We start from the raw sequence: 18,985 nt of genomic DNA on the forward strand, positions 1-18,985 counted from the left end.
AATGTCATTAAATGTTAGTCAACAAAGGAGAATATGCTTCATGATGTAATACAATATGAAGTGCACAGTAGCCACTATGAAGTATCCTTCCCTCGAAATATGGATCTGAATCTCACAACGCCTCCAGCTCTAGTGAAGAGTACCCAGGAAACACAAGGCATAGAACAGTCATTTAACAACACCACAAGGACACAATCAGCTAAATCCAGAGTGCAGAACATTCTACTGGACAGATGAACTGGTCTCTCCAACAAGTCAGTTACAAAAAGAAACAAAAAGTGGTATATGAGGGAGGACTTTAGTAGAATAAGAGACTTTAGGGGCATAATAACTAACTAAATACCACTATAGACCTTGTTGGAACCTGATTTGAATAAACGAGCAGCAAAATAACATCATTGATATAATCAGAAAAACTTAAACAAGGGCTAGTTATAAATAATATGAAAAATCAATTGGTAAAATTGTTAGAAATAATTACTGTGTAATAGTTACATTTTAAATTTCTCTTTATAGATTAGAAATGTATATCAGTGTAGTTAGAGGGTATAATGTTTCAGATTTGCTTTAAAATAGAGAAGCAAGATAAAATGATAAAAACACTTGGCAAAAGTTGATAACTTTTGAAGCTAGGTATAAGTTCACTATACTATTCTCTCTTCTTTTGTGTATAATTGAGAATTTCCATTTTGAAAAATATATATATATATGTAAAAAATTAACTTGTCCTATTTCTCAAAATAACTTTGAATATTTTTATTAACCTTTAATGGTACGTATAGGAATTCAAACGTCAATAAAGAAATTTGGGTAGAAGAAAGGACACAAGGGAGGTTTGGCTTGTTTCAAATGGTTCAAAATTAAGAGGGAAGGTGTGAATTCACATATATACACACACATACACTCAGAGACAAATGGACCCCTTAGTTAACGCTGTGAAAAGCCACTGTCAGTAGCACCTTGTTAATGGAAGGTGACTAGTGGAGCAAGATTATGGTGGGATGTACTTTAAACCCAATTAAGTCCAGCTTGTGCTTAGGAAACAACAAAATGAATCATCATAATCCTAAGTCACACACCTAGCCAGTTTTTAGAGTGAACTCTTGATTCTGCACATAATGTTGCAGTTCCCAACTTCATCAGAAATACTAAGAACCTTTTCTTCCATCCTGGATATAGCATCCCCAGCTTACTATTCAGAAGACTCAGAGTAAAGGAGTTATTACTCTCCCCAGGAGACAGTAATTCAATTACTACAATGTCAAAGTGTCATAAGAATGTCCACAGCCCTTCTACAGACTCAGATTTTAGAACAGATGGCCCCATGAGTCAGGGCTGGACCGTCTGCTAAAGAATCAGTAAATTTTTTATATTCTAAAGAAATATAAACGTTCCAGCATGATGGAAGATAAATTTCTATGTAGAAAATCAATTATTCAGAAATATGGTTTCACTGAAAGTAAAATTAGTCAATAAACAAAATTTTTCCTAGGATTTCTTAAGGAAACTGATTTTACTCCAGCCGCAAAACTCTTCCTCACAAAGGGACTTGCAGAATATGTTTAGCACAGTAAGCATCTAATAACTGCTCTAATAGGAATGAAAGCAAGATTGCAAATAGAAGAGCATAGAAGCTAGTCTGAAGACTTTGCTTAAACCACACATATTTCTAATTTAAAATAGCAACACAAAAAGCCCTATTGAATTTTTTCACCAACAACTGACAGGGATCATAGAATTGCTAAATCTGAATATCAAAGAGTTAAATGTAGCTTGCCCCAAACTACTCAACAGTTATTACTTCACAGTAAAACAAATAGTTACAAATTAAAAACTCAAGTTTCCAGCAGCCTTTGTGTTAGGTCTTTTCTTTTCTGTCTTTTCCCTTAAACAGCTAGCTGAGTAGGGGAATAAAGGTGATCTCTGGAAGTGAGATAGATGGACAGAGCAATTCAAAACAAATATAGAGTGGATCAAGTTTCCTGCAGAGGAAAGATACATTACAGAGATATCACCATGTGTGAAATGTATCTTCTGAGCTTAATATTTCATATTAACTTTTTTCCTGCTGAAATTTATTTTAGAAAATTCAAGCCAAAACATCCCTTTTGGATCCGGGTGTGTCCTTTACCTTTGACCTCAATAGGAGTTCTACACATATGAAAGTAGAAATTGGCTTTTTATGGTAGATCGATAAAAGCTCTCTGGGAATGAACAGAATGCCTCCCAGAAACATTTCTGTCTTTACATCTCATAAAATGACCTCGATATCTGGAAGAAAAAATATTCTCTCTATTTTCCCATCCAATTCTCTTTTCTCATATCACAGAGACTGCACATTGCTTATACTATGCTATACACCACGACAACTGGGAGAGAGGTTTATCACATTCTGATACTCCTCAGTTTAGAGAGGTCTTGCTGCTGTTCCATTTCACTTGCGTGCATCTGGAGAACAGAAATTGGACTCAAATATTCAATATAAGTAAATATTCCACCAAATAAGTCAGTAAATACATCCTCTGTCCTGATTTTTCCTCATCTTTCCTTTCTTCATCTCCATCTTCCCTTCTCATTCAATTCTCTTTTTCTCACATAAATGCACAAAATAGAACATGCTATATAATACATTTCAGAATTGTGTTCACTACACTTCAACTACCAGCACTTACTATGGATTAAAAAAAAAAATTCTCTTCGGGCAAATCAACACAAATAATGTACAACTTTCAAATAAATTATACTAGATTTAGGGAAGACATTTTAGATTCTATTTTCACATACAATTTCCTGGAAAATATTTAGATTAAAAGAATGCTACAAGCTTGCATGTCCAGCTTGCATGTCATGGCTTTCCATGAAATAAATGATTTTAGGAAAACTCCTGTAATTGGAATTTAGATATCTTGATGTATACAATCTCAGAATTATATTCTTTAAAAGCTAGTAACTTGAATTTAAAAGGGAGAAAACACAGACTTCAGTTTCAAAACTTTGACCACCTCTTTAGTTTTCTCAATATCTTTCAATAAATAACTCTCATTTCAAAGCCATAAGTGTGTGTGTGTGTGTATACAACCAAAGCAGTCCTATGGCAAATCCAATACCATCTTAGCAGTTTCCAGATGGGATTTGAAGACATGTATCTTTCTGCAGGCTTATTCTGAATTTTATACTTCAGTAATCCTACTTCCAGCACTTTAGTTAGTGAATTCAAGTACTCAACTAAGCCCAAAACTTACCTGGCTCATTCTCATACCTAAATCTTTGTTCATACACACTTATACTTGAATTATCTATACATGTGCTCTCAATATGGTAGCTATGTGGCTATTTAAATGTTCATTTTAATCAACTGAAATAACATAAAATGAAAATTTCAGTTCCTCAGTCACCCTTGCTTTATTTCAAGTACTCAGTAGCCATATGTAGCTAGTTGGTATCATATCACACAGTGCAGATATAGAACTCTTCCATCATCACAGAAGGTTCCATTGGACAGAGATGATCTATATTACGTTTAACTTTGAGCATATTATCTGTCCTTGTCCCCAGTTACCAACAAGAACTCTCTCCAGATAAACCTCATACGTCCTTCAGAGCTTCTCCTCTATGGTTGAACCCTCACTCTTCTAAACTCCACAACTGTTATTTCAAGGCCACTTGTCATTCCAACCCTGCTTTGTATTACTAAGCCTTTTTCTATATGTCTTTTCTCATCAACTACCATAATCATTCAGTCTTCAAATATTCATTGAGCACCCCACGCAGTAGTCAGTGTTCTGAATTCTGGAAGATGATGTTTATCAAAACAGACAAGAGCACGAGTGCCTTCAAATCAGAGCCAATCCTTCTCTGATTTTTCTAGCACTTAGAACAAACTAAGGACACAATAAGGGAATGAAAGATACATATATTAGGCAGCTTTAGAATTCTAAGTTTTAAAGAAATAAGTGAACAACAAAAATAAAAAATATTTTGACAGGAAGAAATTTGATGCCTTCTCACTGGGTCTACATCCTGAATTAGACATTCACTGGGTCACTTACATACTGTTATATGATTACATTTATGAAAGCATTCAACCAAGTGCATCTTTTCAGAACCTTTTTTTAGCATCATTGAGTTACTGAGACAATTAAGCATCACATGCACTAGGCTATATGTTGAGCTCTTTCACAGAAGAAAATATTTATTTCAAGCATAAAAGGTGAGGTATATTAGTTACAGTAAAAGCTAAGGTACTTTAACAAAGAGATAAAAACAGTGGCTTTTGTAAGATATAATTTACTTCTCTTTCATATAACAATCCCAAGTGGAGGATTCAAGTTTGATAGGGTAGTTCTGTTACACAAGGTCCTTCAGGATTATAGGTTCCTTTCATCTTATTTCTCTACCACTCCGCTAAGGTATTACTTTCATCTGCATGGGTGAAGCTGGGTCACAAACACATTATATTCCTACTCATGAGAAGGGGAAAAAGAGAGGAAATCTAGAATATTTTTTTTTTGTTTTTAAGCAAATGAGTCTGAAGTTTTCCACACCGTTTCTATTCCCATTCCACTGGTGATAACTTAGACTTATGAGCACTCTTGACCAAAAGAATCCTGGGAAATGTAGTCTCTAACTAGATGGCTATTTGCTCCCGAAAAAAGAAAAAATGGAATGGTAGAAGTGAGGGGAGTCTGCCAGTGAAATTATTTTAGCTATACTACCTGGAGAAACTATTCTCTTAGGTTATAACCCATTCATGCATAATACATTAAGGAACTACCAAAAGAATTATAATTCTAAGTATACACCTGTTGAAGAAAGCACTATCCTGTTCTATTAGGAATTCATATTGTCATTTTCCATAAATTTACATATGACCTGGAATAAGGCTGATAAAAGGAATGCTTACCAGTTAACAGTAGGTTGTAATAAATGCTATTGACTTACCAAAATTACTATTTTATAATATATGTACAATACATGAACCTGCCTCAAAGAGCATATGACTTCAAAGGAGATCAGCAGAATATGGCATATATAGAATTATAAGTACATAGTGCATTTAGCATAAGCTCAGATAAAATTATGAAGTATGCAATTTATGTCACCTCTCCTTTTTCTCTATTCCAATACTCAGCATCTTCCCAAGAACAACACCAACTCTTTAAAGGCTCTTTAAACAACAAGACATTTTGAAAATTCTTCTCCCTGTAGGAGAAAGATTATATCTGAAAATCTTTAATACCCGAGTGTGAGTTTTTTCAAGTCACATTCATCAAAGAATATTCACATTTTAATGGAGGTTTTGGGGGGAAAAGAACACAAACGACTGAATCTGAGATGGTGACATTTCAGGATTTAGACTCCTATATGAGGGAAGTAGTTAAAGTAATTTTTTCCTGCTGGCTCTTACAAGTCATGCAATATAAGGAATCAGCTAATTATAACTGACACACAGTTTAGCCTTCCTGCATTCATGTTATTTGACCAATAAATGTTTGTATCTTCTTTTTCTTGCACAGCTTCAAGTGTGCAGTTTTTCCCTGAGGACACCAATTATATTTTGACACTGCCACCAGGGACAAACTAGTGAGCTTGATGTTCCCTTAAACTAAATTACTATGTTCTAGAATTCTAGTTTATGACAGTGACCCAGAAAACTATAAGAATATTGTCTGCTGTCAACCCTGAGAAATATCTTATTGAAGCCAGTCCTTAGTAATGTCACTCAGACTCAAATATTAATCTACCCACTTGTCCCAGCTGGCAACTAACATAAAAAGATGATAGATAGATATTGATAGAAAAACATGCAATTCATGTTCATTTCTCCAAAGGCTGTTCAACCATATTCAGGGGTTACTGAAAACTTGTGATATCGGAAGCTTTTCCAACAAAAGCAAATCCTAATAAAGAAAAATATAATGTTCCAGGTTTTTATAATCACATAAAACAACAATTTATTATGATCCCCCACATCCCTGACTTGGCTGGAACAGCCAGTTTTTGCTTGGAGTCTCTCATTGATTGCATTGGGCAAGCATCTGGGGCTGGATTTATGTAAAGGGCGTATCGGACCGACATCTAAAATGGCTGACTCACATGGCTAACAATTGATACTGGCTGCAGGATGGAAGGTCAATGGAGCTGTTACCCAATGCTCTTATACATGATCTCTACATGTGGCTAAGGCTTTACACTATGGTGGCTTCATTCCAAGCGTGTCTATTCCACAAAAGTGGAAGCTGCCATTTTCTTAAGGTGTAGGCCTGAAAACTGGCTCAGCATCGACCCTGCCATATTCTATTGTCTAAGCAGTTACAGAGTTCACCCAGATTCAAGGGGAGGGGCCACAGGCTCCACTTCTCAATGGAGAAGGGTCAAGCAATTTGAGGACACCTTTAATTGGTCACACATGGCTACATACTCACTGCACATGCAAAGAACAGCAAATACATCATCAAGAACTTTTTCTGGTATTACCAGATAATTAAACTAAAAGTGATATTTCATAACAAAATAATTTACTTCAGATTACTTCAAATGAAGTTCATCTGGCCTCCAAGGAATTACAAAAGTCCTGTTATGATTGTTACATTGTAAGTTATGGAGTTCTCTTCAACAGAAGCAAAGAGCTTGATAATTAAAGTGAGATCCTAAGGTAGCAATAAATATAAAAATAAGAACTTAACGGTTATATTCAGAATACCCTAAATTAGAAAGAAAGGAAAAGTGAATAAGCCCTTCATGAAAAAGCAACAAGGATAAATTTGAATTAATATATCAGCTACCACCTGTTCATCATTCAAAGTGAATTTTAAATAGAGAGATCTAAATTTTTCCAAAGATATTCCAATTAAACATAAAACATTTGTAAACAAAAAGGCATGCAGGCTGCTTGTCAATCCCATTTTCTCTTTCTGGGCCTCTGAACAAACCCCACCTCCCTTGTGGCTAGTTAGGGCTATATCACTGGGTTCTGGCCAGTAGAATGTGTGCAGAATTGATGTGCACCACTTCCAAAACTCTGTCAAACAACCTGTATGATCCCACATGCTTTCTCTTTGCTTCTTAGACAGGCAGATGAAAGAGAGTGGAGGACTCCATAGCCTCTAAGGGTCAACAAAGACAAGTCACCTTCTGGTGGAGATCTGCCCTGTCCACATCTGACATAAGCAAGAAAAAAAATCCTTTGTTGTGCGAAACCACTGATATATGGGAGTTGCTTCTTACAGGCACTGTATTAAACACACTGATTCATATAGAAAGTACAAGTTAGTATCCCACCTCCCTCCTAAAATAGACACCATAATCACCTTCTTTGGAATGCTTAATATATCGTGGAAATTCGAAGATGACAGGCACCATAGATGTCATCTGGCTAATCTATTTTCTTGATGCCAGTAACCACACTGCCACCAATGAATAAAACACTTATAAACACCCAGACTCAGAGAAATATACATTGTAGAAAACAGGAGCATGGAATCCTATGTTGCCATGACAACAAGAACATAATTCCATTTCAAAAGGATCACCAGCTACTGTATGAAAAATAAACTTCTTTTCCAAGCAAGCTTTTTAAAATGTTCCGTGCAGGAAAGAAAGTATTGAACATCTCACTCAGAAAAACTGGTTACATCCCTTGGTACTATAAACACCAATTGTAACCAGTAGTAAAAAGCCACTTTGGTTTCTTCAGGTGTCCCTAAAATGTGAGTGTCAACAACAGAAGGAAACTTCCAGATAACATATCATTTCCTCTGCTAGGGAATAAAGTATCTTTTCCTTGAATGGTAACAGTCATGCAAGTTCGGTAGTCTCCTCAGAAACAAATGTTTTGATTTAATAAATTAACCTTGTGATTAAAGTCATATGCCAAAAGTCTTACTATTTTAAATAAATACACTCTTCAAAATTACATGATACTAATGTTCTTTGAGGCTACATGATAGTAATATTATAGATATAGATTATTGTAGAATTGTAAGTAACGCTACAGATCATTCAGTCCAAATTATTCATATTAAGGATTAGGAAATTGAGACTCACAGATGCTTAGTGACTCAACCAATGTCACAAGATTAATTAATATGATTTTGTACTATTATAGTATTTTTGTACTACTGCACTGTGGATACTATTTTTATACCATAGAGTGTTTTCTATTAAAAAACAATCAAAGTACCCACACTTCCAGCAATTACATAATCTCTAGGGATTTTTAAAAATATTTTGCCAAGATAATACTTCAGCATGTATAAGTAACTTCTAATGTAATCTTTTTAACTATAAGGAGTTTAATGAAAGAATAAATTGATCTCTTTTAACTGTTTTAAAACCTTCCTTGTCCTTTACCATCTTTTGAAAAACTAATACTGTAAAACTTTATCAAGTTTTTATTACTTGCAAAAGAAATGATTTTGTCTAATGAAAAGCATCATTTTATATATTTAATAATAAATGTAGCATGATTTCAAATGTATGGCTTTATTATTCCAGTTGTCTGCATTAACTGAGCTACCCAACATTAAAATCCTCCTTTAATGAATAAATAAGAATGTTTTTATTAAAGTATGTGAAATCAAATTTTTTTATTTCATAAATAACAATTACATAATATTATGTTCAAAGTTCTTCAAAACTGTCTGAAAACAATTAGTTGACCAAATTAGATAGATGTGCCATTGAAATTTCACTTACTATTAATTTTCTTAGAAAACATATTTTTCATTGAAAATATAAAGAAAGGTACATTTTAGTTAAGCCCCTCCTCAAATTAATGTAAATTTATAATTAAGAGAAATTGTAAATAAAATAGTTTTGTATCTTAATACTGATTTAACATTTAAATAACAAGAAAAAAATAAGTCTGGGAGAAAATATTTATTGTGATATTTTCTAAAATGAAAAAATAGGGAAGCCAAGAAAAGAGCTTATAAACAAATATATCCTTTTCCACCAACCCCTTGCCAACCCTCTCCATTGCTCCGCAATGGGAGAGGCCACAACAGTGAGAGGCCCGTGTACCGAAAAAAAAAAAACAAAAAAAAGAAGTAATAATTACCCAATGGAAAAAATAATTTTAGGAGAAGGAGAAGATTTACTAACTGGTCCTTTATCAAAGGGACAATACAGTCACCTTATTCACATAAATATCTGTGTTGAGTTACTGACAGAATGACATAAATATGATTTAAAACCATCACCATAATCATCATCATCATCTGAACTAGATACTGGTCCACCATACTTGTCTCTATCTCACTGTAAACATTCTTAACACAATCATAAAAAGTTGTAAGCTTTTTGTAGTTTGTTTTGTTTCATTTGGTTTGTTTTCAGAATAATGCTTCTTGCCCATCTAATATAGTGAGAACCAGCAATAAAAATTAACATGAAAATTAAAAACTCAAACTTCATTTTAAAATATATTTCTATTTTTAACATAACCAGAAGATCACATTTTTCCACCACCATCACTTTCTAGGATGCCAAAGTCTAGCCCCAATGTGGGGATTTAGGAATCAATCCACCTCTTTGCCAGTTAAGTTGCCTTGGGGAAGAAATTGTCTGTTAGTTTTTCTTCCATCTCTTTCCCCTGTCAGTTCTTCTCCATAACTTAGCCTGAGCACATCAGCATTTCTCTATAGAAAAGAAGGAATCACCATTGAAGACATTTGATGTGCAAAATTGAAAACTAACGAGGTGAGAAAGATTAAGGGATTGTATGTAATTCATCACCTAGGAACTAAACAGGAGTAAAGGACCCTGAAATATGTGAAAACAAATGGTTGAGCTTCTTGGTTTCTATGAATTATATTTTCAAGCTTCTAAATGCACCTCTTAAAACTAATTTCAGAATTTTTGTTATATTCTGTTCTGGATGTGTCCCATAACATTTATATGTGTAAGGAAGGAACTATAAAATAGCTCTTGTCATACCCTGGCTAATGTTTAGCACTGGCATTTCCAGTGCCAGTCCCTTAGGGACACTGGTCAGCTCCCCTGGCTTTTCTTTTTCCCTAGTAGTAATCAACACACTAGATTAGAAGCCCCCAGAGCATCTACGGCTCTTGATCAATGAATGCCTCAGATTTGATCTGTCAATGGGTAGTCTGATTTATATTATTCGATTTTAGTCAGTAAATAAGGGATAAAATTTTTTATTTCATATTTTAAGATATTTGTTGTTGCTTAGAGAGAGAAAAATGGAAACAATAAAATCCACTGCCCTCAACTTTACCAAATCACAGAAAAATACCAAACCAGACTAGGCTAACAACCATAGAATTGAAGTATAATCTATCAATATGAGTCACAAAATTTATAGATTCATTTACCATATAAAGAAAATGTAAGAATACACGAGAATATATGTGCAAAATAATACATAAGAGCTTCTGAATCTAATGAAATGTTACTTTAATGGTTCTATAATATGGTTGAATATACTCCAAGATCTAATTTGTATTGATATATAAAACAGCCATGTTTATGAGTTTCTGTGTAACTCTTTCCAATATGTTATATAATAATTTCACTTTATTTTATTTTTCACTTGGTCAACAAATATTTTAGAGATAGTTATTACTATTCAGAGGTCTAAATAGTGTTCATAGGAACATTGGATATAATGGAATTCCTTAAATAAATAGTAGCACATAAAGAGCTTTATGAGAAAAAAAGACATAAAGATTAATAAAGTATGTACACCTGAGCAGCATCTTTAATGCACTGGAAAGATGCTGTGCTATGTACATGCAATATTTGAATTAATAAAACACTACATATGCTCCAGACATCTTTATGTAAAACCAAAGCATTTGACAACCAGCCCTGAAGACCTCTATGCATTGATACGGCTATTAAATCATTGTGTACATGAATATTAGTTACTCAGATCATTCCATGTACCGCTGAGAATATCTGAGAGCCTGAGTTTTAGAAAGAAAATGGACTATCACACTTAACAAACAGATTAAAAATGACAATAACATTTCTTTTGGTTATTCTTTCCCACTCAGTTTGTTCTTAAGTCCTTCTCCAAAGATGTTTACTTGCTGTAAAAGCTGCCATGAATTTGCTTAAGTTCTACCCAGCCCTTTTTTGCAGAAGTCTTTATTTTTTTTTTTAATCTGAAAAGGCTGCTTAGTTTTCAGATACTTAGAGTCTCCTAGATCAACCCTTGAGAAAGGCCAAAAATGTGGCCCATATTCCCATTATTAGCTTTTCTCTGTTTGACTTCTAAAGACTCTCTAATTCTCAAGGGAGCCAGGGGTCACAAAAAAAATATAGGGAGCACAGAATATCAAAAAAAAGAAAACATAAGCAAACAACCTCAAGAAAAATTTTAGAAAATGAGAAGACAGTTGCTTAGAAGAATCTTTCTCTTTTCTCTTACTTTGAGGTTACTGTAAGTTCCCTACATACGAACCTTCAAGTTGCAAATTTTCCAAGATGCGAACGTGCGTTCCCATGTCCAATCACGTAAGTTAGTTCACGTGTCTGGCGTACACTGTCACATGGGTGCATCCTCTACAAGAGGTTGTGCTTTTGTGTACTTTACTGTACAGTACTGTATAGAGTACAGTAGTACAGCATCTTTATTTCAAGCCCAATGTCCGGAAGCAAGCATAGAAGCAACGGTGATGTAGCTGGTACTGCTAAAAAGCGCCAAGCAATAATGATGGAAACAAAAGTGAAAATAATTGAGAGAAAAGGCGAAAAGATGGTAGAAGTTGTTCATTCTCATAACATGGATCGTTCAACCATGGGCACGATTCTGAAAAACAAGGACAGGATCATAGAACATGTGAAGTCTGCTGTGCCGATGATGTCGACAATAATATCGAAGAAGTGTGGAAAGGAGATGGAGAAACTTCTCCATGTGTGTATGCAGGATCAGTGTCAGTGTTGAGTCCCACTCAGCTTAATGCTGATTCAAGAGGAAGTTAAAAGCCTTTATGAAGTCTTGAAGAAGAAACACGGCAAAGAATCAGAGGGCACATCTTTAATGCCAGCCATGGCTGGTTTCATCGGTTCAAGGCTGGAGCCAACCTTCACAACATAAGTAAGTGGCGAGGCAGCGAGTGAAGATATGGTAGCTGCCCGGGAATTTCCTGAAATGCCTTGAGAAATTATTGATTAAGGCATATATTTACCCCAGCAGGTTTTTAATGTGAGTGAGAGAGAACTGTACTGGAAGAGGATCCCAGAATGAAGTTACATCAGTAAGGAAGAAAAGTTGGTGCCAGGCTATAAAGCAGCAAAGGATAGGCTAACTCTGCTGTTTGCTGGCAATACCTCCTCCCGAGATATGAAGCTGAAGCCTCTCTTAGTTTATCATTCAGAGAACCCAAGAGCCCTTAAAAACATAGCCGAGGGCTCTCTTCCTCTTGTGTGGAAGAGTAACCCCAAAGCCTGGATTACACAGGCCATTTTCCAGGACTGGTTTTTCCACCACTTTATCCCAGGCACAGAGAAATATTGCTTGGAGAAGGACATCCCATTCAACATTCTTTTGCTGTTCAATAATACTCCGGGCCACCCCCCATTCATGGACAACATTCATCCCAACATCAAAGTAGTACATCTGCCACTGAATACTCATCGCTCATCCAAACTACATCGCTCATCCAACCTATGGACCAGGGAGTTATAGCAACTTTCAAGAAATATTATTTATGTCACACGTTTTGTCAGGCAGTAAAAATGAGTGACGAATCAGGAACAACCTTACCACAATTTTGGAAGGACTATAACATCTGTAAAAAACATTGAGGGCTTCCCTGGTGGCGCAGTGGTTGAGAGTACGCCTGCTGATGCAGGGGACACAGGTTCGTGCCCCGGTCCAGGAAGATCCCACATGCCGCGCAGCGGATGGGCCCGTGAGCCATGGCCACTGAGCCTGCACGTCCGGAGCCTGTGCTCCGCAACGGGAGAGGCCACAACAGTGAGAGGTCCGCATACCGCAAAAAAAAAACCCAAAAACAAACAAAAAAAAAACATTGAATTTGCTTGGTGTGAGGTTACGGCCATCACCATGAATGGGGTTTGGAAGAACTTTGCCTGCAATTTGTTCACGATTTTCGTGGATTTGAGAAAGTGCACGAGGAGTCCAAAGAGGTCTTCAGCAACTTAGTGACCCTCAGCGAGAAGCTGGAGCTAGATCTGCAAGAGGACGATTTCATTGAACTCCTTGCTGTGCAACATGAGATGCTTACTAATGAAGACCTGATGGAATTAGAGGCCCAGAGAAAGAACGAAGAGAGCCAAGAGGAAGAAGTAACTGAAAAACCAAAGAGCTTCATGATGCAGGAGATGGAAAGGGGATTTTCTTTATTTGAGGAGGCACTGTTAGTTTTTGAGGCACAGGACCCAAACATAGAATGGTACACAAAGCTTGCAGCAGCCGTTCAGAATGCAATCCAGTGCTACCATGCTATCTATGACAAGAAAAAAAGAGCTACTGCCCAGACACCACTGGATCGTTTTTTCAAGAAGGTAGATAGAATTGAATCCAGCAAGGAACCAGAACCTGTGCCATCAACGTCAGGCATGAGCGAAATTGCAGCTTGCCCTCCATCTCCTATTGCTGGCGATCCTTCAGCTCTACCATCTCCCACCTCCTCTCCCTCCTCCAGTCAGTAATTCAGTTACTGTTTATTCGATGCCAGCCCCTGTATGCCAGCTGTGGTACTGTACTACTGTACTTTTCAAGGTACTATACTGTGAGATTAGGAATGTTTTCTTTATTTGTTGTGTTTGTTTTTTATGTATTATTTGTGTGAAAAATATTATAAACCTATTACAGTACAATACCATATAGCTGATTGTGTTAGTTGGGTACCTAGGCTAACTTTGTTGGACTTACTAACAAACTGGACCTACAAATGTGCTCTCGGAACAGAACTCGTTCATATGTAGGGGACTTACTGTATTTATCATAATTTCCTCCTTCGAATCTTTTCTTCCTTTGTATCTGACTTCTATTATGTTGCTTCTTGGCCATGAGATAATATCTGCTCAGTCTGCCTGCCACTCGTGTGTCTTTCAGTGTACCTGCCCTCCCTAACTCATGCCCTCCACACCTTCAAGCATTATGTAGATTAGGGAGCTGAGGCCCAAAAAGACTGAGCCTTCACCACTGTCTTGAAATTTGATTTTCTTCTTCTGATAAGATGTTGGTTTTTGATATTTTGCACATATTGTCACAACACAGTCCTAGCACAACACCAGGAAACTAGTAAGGGCTATCAAAAGAGATGCCCAAGTTTCTCTGGTGGTCATCCTATTGACAATTTCTCTTTAAGAGAATTTACTGTGATATCTCAGTGTAAAGACAGAAAAGAAATAGGGGGACTGGCAACTCAAAGAACTTTATTTCAGACAGCAATAAACTCCCATTAGTTATTTCTAGTTCTGTTTTGTTTCCTCTTTAAAAATTCATCTTTAATGAAAAACACATGGGGTGCGCTCAGGGTTCCCACGTATCTGTCTTTTGCTTCAACGGTGTTTGGACGGAACAGACCCAGGGATGCCCCTTGCTCCAGCCTTCGACCACCCTCCAACCTTTCTTCCAGTCACAACTTTCAGAATCAGCCACTCAGCTATCCTTGGCCACTGGGAACGCCAATACCAATTTTTGAGCTTAACTCCATTTTACCAATCAATCATGAGCTCCCAGATTAGTCAGAATTATTCCACCAAGGTGGAGGCCATTGTCAACAGCCTGGTCAACATGCATCTGCGGGCCCCCTACACCTACCTCTCTCTCTGGGTTTCTATTTCGACTGTGATGATGTGGCTCTAGAGTGGGGGTGGTGGGGGTGGGGGGGTGCCGCTTTTTCCACGAATTGGCTGAGAAGAAGCACGAGGGCTCTGAGCATCTCTTGAAAATGCAAAACCAGAGCAGTTGCCGTGCCCTCTTCCAGGGCGTGGAGAAGCCTTCTCAAGATGAGTCGGGTAAAACCCAGGATGCTATGGAAGCTGCCATTCTCATGGAGAAGAACCCGAACCTGGCCCTTTTGGATCTGCATGCCCTGGGTTCTGCTCCCCAGGCCACCACCTCTCTGACTTCCTGGAAACCACTTCCTAGATGAGGAGGTGAAACTTATCAAGAAGATAGCGACCACCTGACCAACCTCCTCAGAATGGCTGGTCCCCAGGCAGGGCTGGGCAAGTTCTCTTCCAAAGGCTTAGCCTCAAGCACGACTAGGAGCCTCTGGAGCCCAGCGGCCTTTGAAAATCCCCTCCGGTGTCAGGACTTCTGCCTGAAGCCCCGCCCTGCAGCCACTAGGCAGCTTTTTAATCACCCTGGAGCCCTCTCTCAAGCCTTAGACCAAATGGAAACAATAAAGCTTTTTGCAGCAAAAAAAGAAAGAAAGAAAGAAAAAGGACTATTCCAAAGTTTTACCCTAAGAAGGTCCTATATAAATACTTTTGTTTTCTTTTTCTCCCAGAAATATAATAATAGTTCAAAGTGACGAAAGAATAAAGCTGAAAAGATAAAAAATGAGACCTGTACATAATGGTTTAGTCTTTTCCTCACCATTCTCTACCTTTAACCAACTATTTAAAAACATGTAACTTGCACTTTTACTCCCTTGTTCTTTTGTATCAACATATTATACACTGTTGTACATATTAAATGTATTTTTTATTTAAATATATTCTTTTCCATTAATAGTTTAAGCTTGTAGGCCATTCATTGTGATTAGTTATCCAAAGTGAGCAAATGAGTCCCTGAAATCAGTTTGTTATAGTGCCATAGGGAGAGTTCCAATAGAATTGAAAAACTATGGGACTGAGGACCTCTGCTGTCAGTTTTGTGGCATTATTTTCTTAAACCATGGTAATACTGACAAGAGGGAAGCTGAAGTTATCTACTTTATCTGAGGTATTCCTTTTTACTTATAATCTTTTAATTGCCTTCCTAAAACTTTATTTATTGGCCCTGACACATTTTTAGCAATTTGAGTCTTTCATTTCCACAGCAGTTGCTTTACTTTTTGAAAAAAATACATGAAAAGTAAGACTGTTGGATGAAAATATTAATTTTAATATTATTAATGTTTCAGCAAATTAAATTTGTTCATGAACAATGCTTTAAATTCTCTTTAATATGGTAGCTGTATATAACTATATGCATATGGAGGCACAGACATAGGTATAGATAGGTAATCCTCATGACATAGAACATGGAATCTTGTATCAAAATCTAATAAAGTTTTAATAACATAATTATTAAGATAATTCTCATTTTTCCAGAAACTAGATTTGTTTCATATGCAATATATTCTTAGATAGCGTTGGAAGCCAAGTTTTCACCAAAATGTCCGGAGCATTTTTTTAAACTCGAAAATGCAGTTGTACTGGTTACCCCTTACTCCACTTTTCCGCTAATGTCACCTACTGGTGCATTCTCTCTATTATTCATAAATTCACAGATTACTATAACTGAAAGAGACCTTAGAAGGCATGTAGTCCAACCCTTTCATTTTACAAAGAAGAATTTGAGACCTATAGAGGTCAAAAACAGCCTCTGCCTGTTCTTGCCAAGTGTGGGTAAAATGAACAAATAACTACCAAAGATTTATCTATCTTCTAGGGAGATACCTCCTCAAGCAAAAGAATGGAAAGGGACAGCAGAGTCGCAGCCTTGGGCCACAATAACCCAGTCCCACTGTGGAGGCAGGAAGCCTTAATCCAATCTGATTTCAAGCATTGGAGCAGTTAGGCGGAAGTCTGGATCCAGGGGCCAGAAGCAATAATAATAATCACGACAAACATTATTGAGCACTGAATACATGCCAGGCAGGCACAGTTCTAAGCACCCTACATGGGATAGCTCATGTAATATCACATCAATCCTGTGTAATGGATAGAATTGCTAGTATAATTGAGGAAACTGAGGCACAGGAAGATTAAGTCACTTCCCCAAGGTCACTCAGTCAAATCCAGGCAGTGTGGATCCAGAGCTCATACTCTTAACCCTACACTATGAGAAAACATAACAAGCCTCAAAACTGGTCCCAAAGTATTTACCCTAGAATTTTATAGTTGCTCTGTCTGACCTTGAATGAGAAAGTGATCTTCTATAGCCCAATCCCATTAGATCTAGAATTCTAGAAATTTAAGAGCTGGAAAGGGCCTTATTAAGCATGTACTGTGGTGGCCCTTAATCTCTTTTGGCTTATGGACTTATCTGCTAAAAGGAATAAAACTTGGCCTCTGAGAAATATATAAATACACATGACAGCACAACAGCAGACACACACAGAATAAAATTTCGTGTTGTTTATGGGATCTTTGAATCCCCATTTATAGACCTTAGGGGACCATAGGACTCTGATCCTGACTTAGTCCAACTTTCACAATTCATGTTTTATATGAAGTTATTGGTCTCATATCTCTGTACCCAAAGCAAATATATACTGGTCTTATAAATGTCAGTGCTGTCCAACTGTTTCACATGACGGCACATCTAGAAAATAATAATATTGTATGAAACACAAGCATAAAGGAAGAAGCCATCTCATGACCAGAGGTGACCAGCCCCAAGAATCCAGGCTCCAGAGACCTCACCGAACTACCAAAGGACTGAGAAGAGTCAATATCTCTATATACCCAATTCACAACACACCAGTTACGAGTTCCCGGCTTAGAGCCCTCCAATAGATAACAAAGTATAAACGGGCTTAGGAAATCAGTGCTTAAACTTCCTTCTCACGCCCAAACCCACCTCAAATTCTCACCCCCGACCACTAGTCCTAACTTAGTTTAGATTTTAACCCTCACTTCCCAGATCTTCAAAATAATGACTATGTGTATTAGTGACTGATCGCTGCAAAACAAATTAACCCAAACTTAGTGGCTTAAAGGAGAAGTATTGATACATGTTACCTCACAGTTTAGGTTGGTCAAAAATTCAAGAGCAGCTTAGCTCAGTGGTTCAGGCTCGTGGTCTCTCACAAGACCGCAGTCTGTGTCAGCTGGGTCTGCAGCTGTCTGAGGCTTGACTGGGTCTGGAGGATCTGCTTCCAAACTCAAGCAGAGATCTGTTGGCAAGAAGCCTCAGTTCCTCAGCACACCGGCCTCTCGCTGGGACTGCAACAACATGGCTTCTCCCATGGTGAGTGATATGGAGAGAGACAGAGAACCTCAAATGAAAACAGCAATCTTTTTATCACCTAATCTCAGAAGTGATGCTTCTGCTATATTTTATTGTTGCCCAAACCAACTCAGGTACCACATGGGAAGGAACTGGGCAGAGGTGTGAACACCAGGAGGTGGGGCCATAGGTGACATCTCAGAGCGGCCACCACACTATGGGTTACGAGTGTCTACTTTGTTACAAGCGCTTTAAGTTTACTCAGCATTATCTCATTGAAATTTTACAACAGTACTCTGAGATAGAGATCCCTTTTCACAGCTGAGAAGACTAAGACCAAGAAGGTTAATTGCCCAAGATCACACAGATAATAAAGCAGCAGAAAAGGAAGTCAAAACAAGACCTATCTGTCTCTAATGAGTTACATTCTTTTCCACATATTTTTATGCTGTGCTTTGCCTCCTGAATCTCAATTTTTCTGGACCCCCGGTTCTCAAGTGTAAAGCCCCTCTCACTCTCTTCTCAGTCCTATATTTTGTCCATCCTTGCTGCCAATCCATACTCTGATAACTTAGATCAACAGCACTTCCTAAGGCCATATTTAATTCCATCTTCTCAATAATCATGTGAGGTAATGTAGGCATTATGTATCAAAAAATAATCATAATTTTATTAATAGCCATTGTTAAAAAAACATAAAAAAGAGTATCGATGTTGCAGAATAAACTTGAGACAAATAATTGTTTCATTTGCAGTGATTAACCAATGTATTCCACTATCAGTGAACACAGGCTGAAAGTTTGAAGGAGAATGAAGCAAACTGGAGGTGCCTTCTTTGATTCCCGCATGTTTCCTGAAGACCAACTGCATATTCTA

General features: G+C 37.2%; 1 pseudogene; it reads left to right on the forward strand.

The window, feature by feature from the left end:
* The first annotated feature begins 14,671 nt into the window (after positions 1-14,671).
* Positions 14,672-15,482, forward strand: LOC132422434 (ferritin light chain pseudogene; annotated as a pseudogene).
* The last annotated feature ends 3,503 nt before the right edge of the window (positions 15,483-18,985 follow it).

Source organism: Delphinus delphis, chromosome 3, assembly GCF_949987515.2.
Source record: "Delphinus delphis chromosome 3, mDelDel1.2, whole genome shotgun sequence".
Classification (NCBI taxonomy): Eukaryota; Metazoa; Chordata; class Mammalia; order Artiodactyla; family Delphinidae; genus Delphinus; species Delphinus delphis.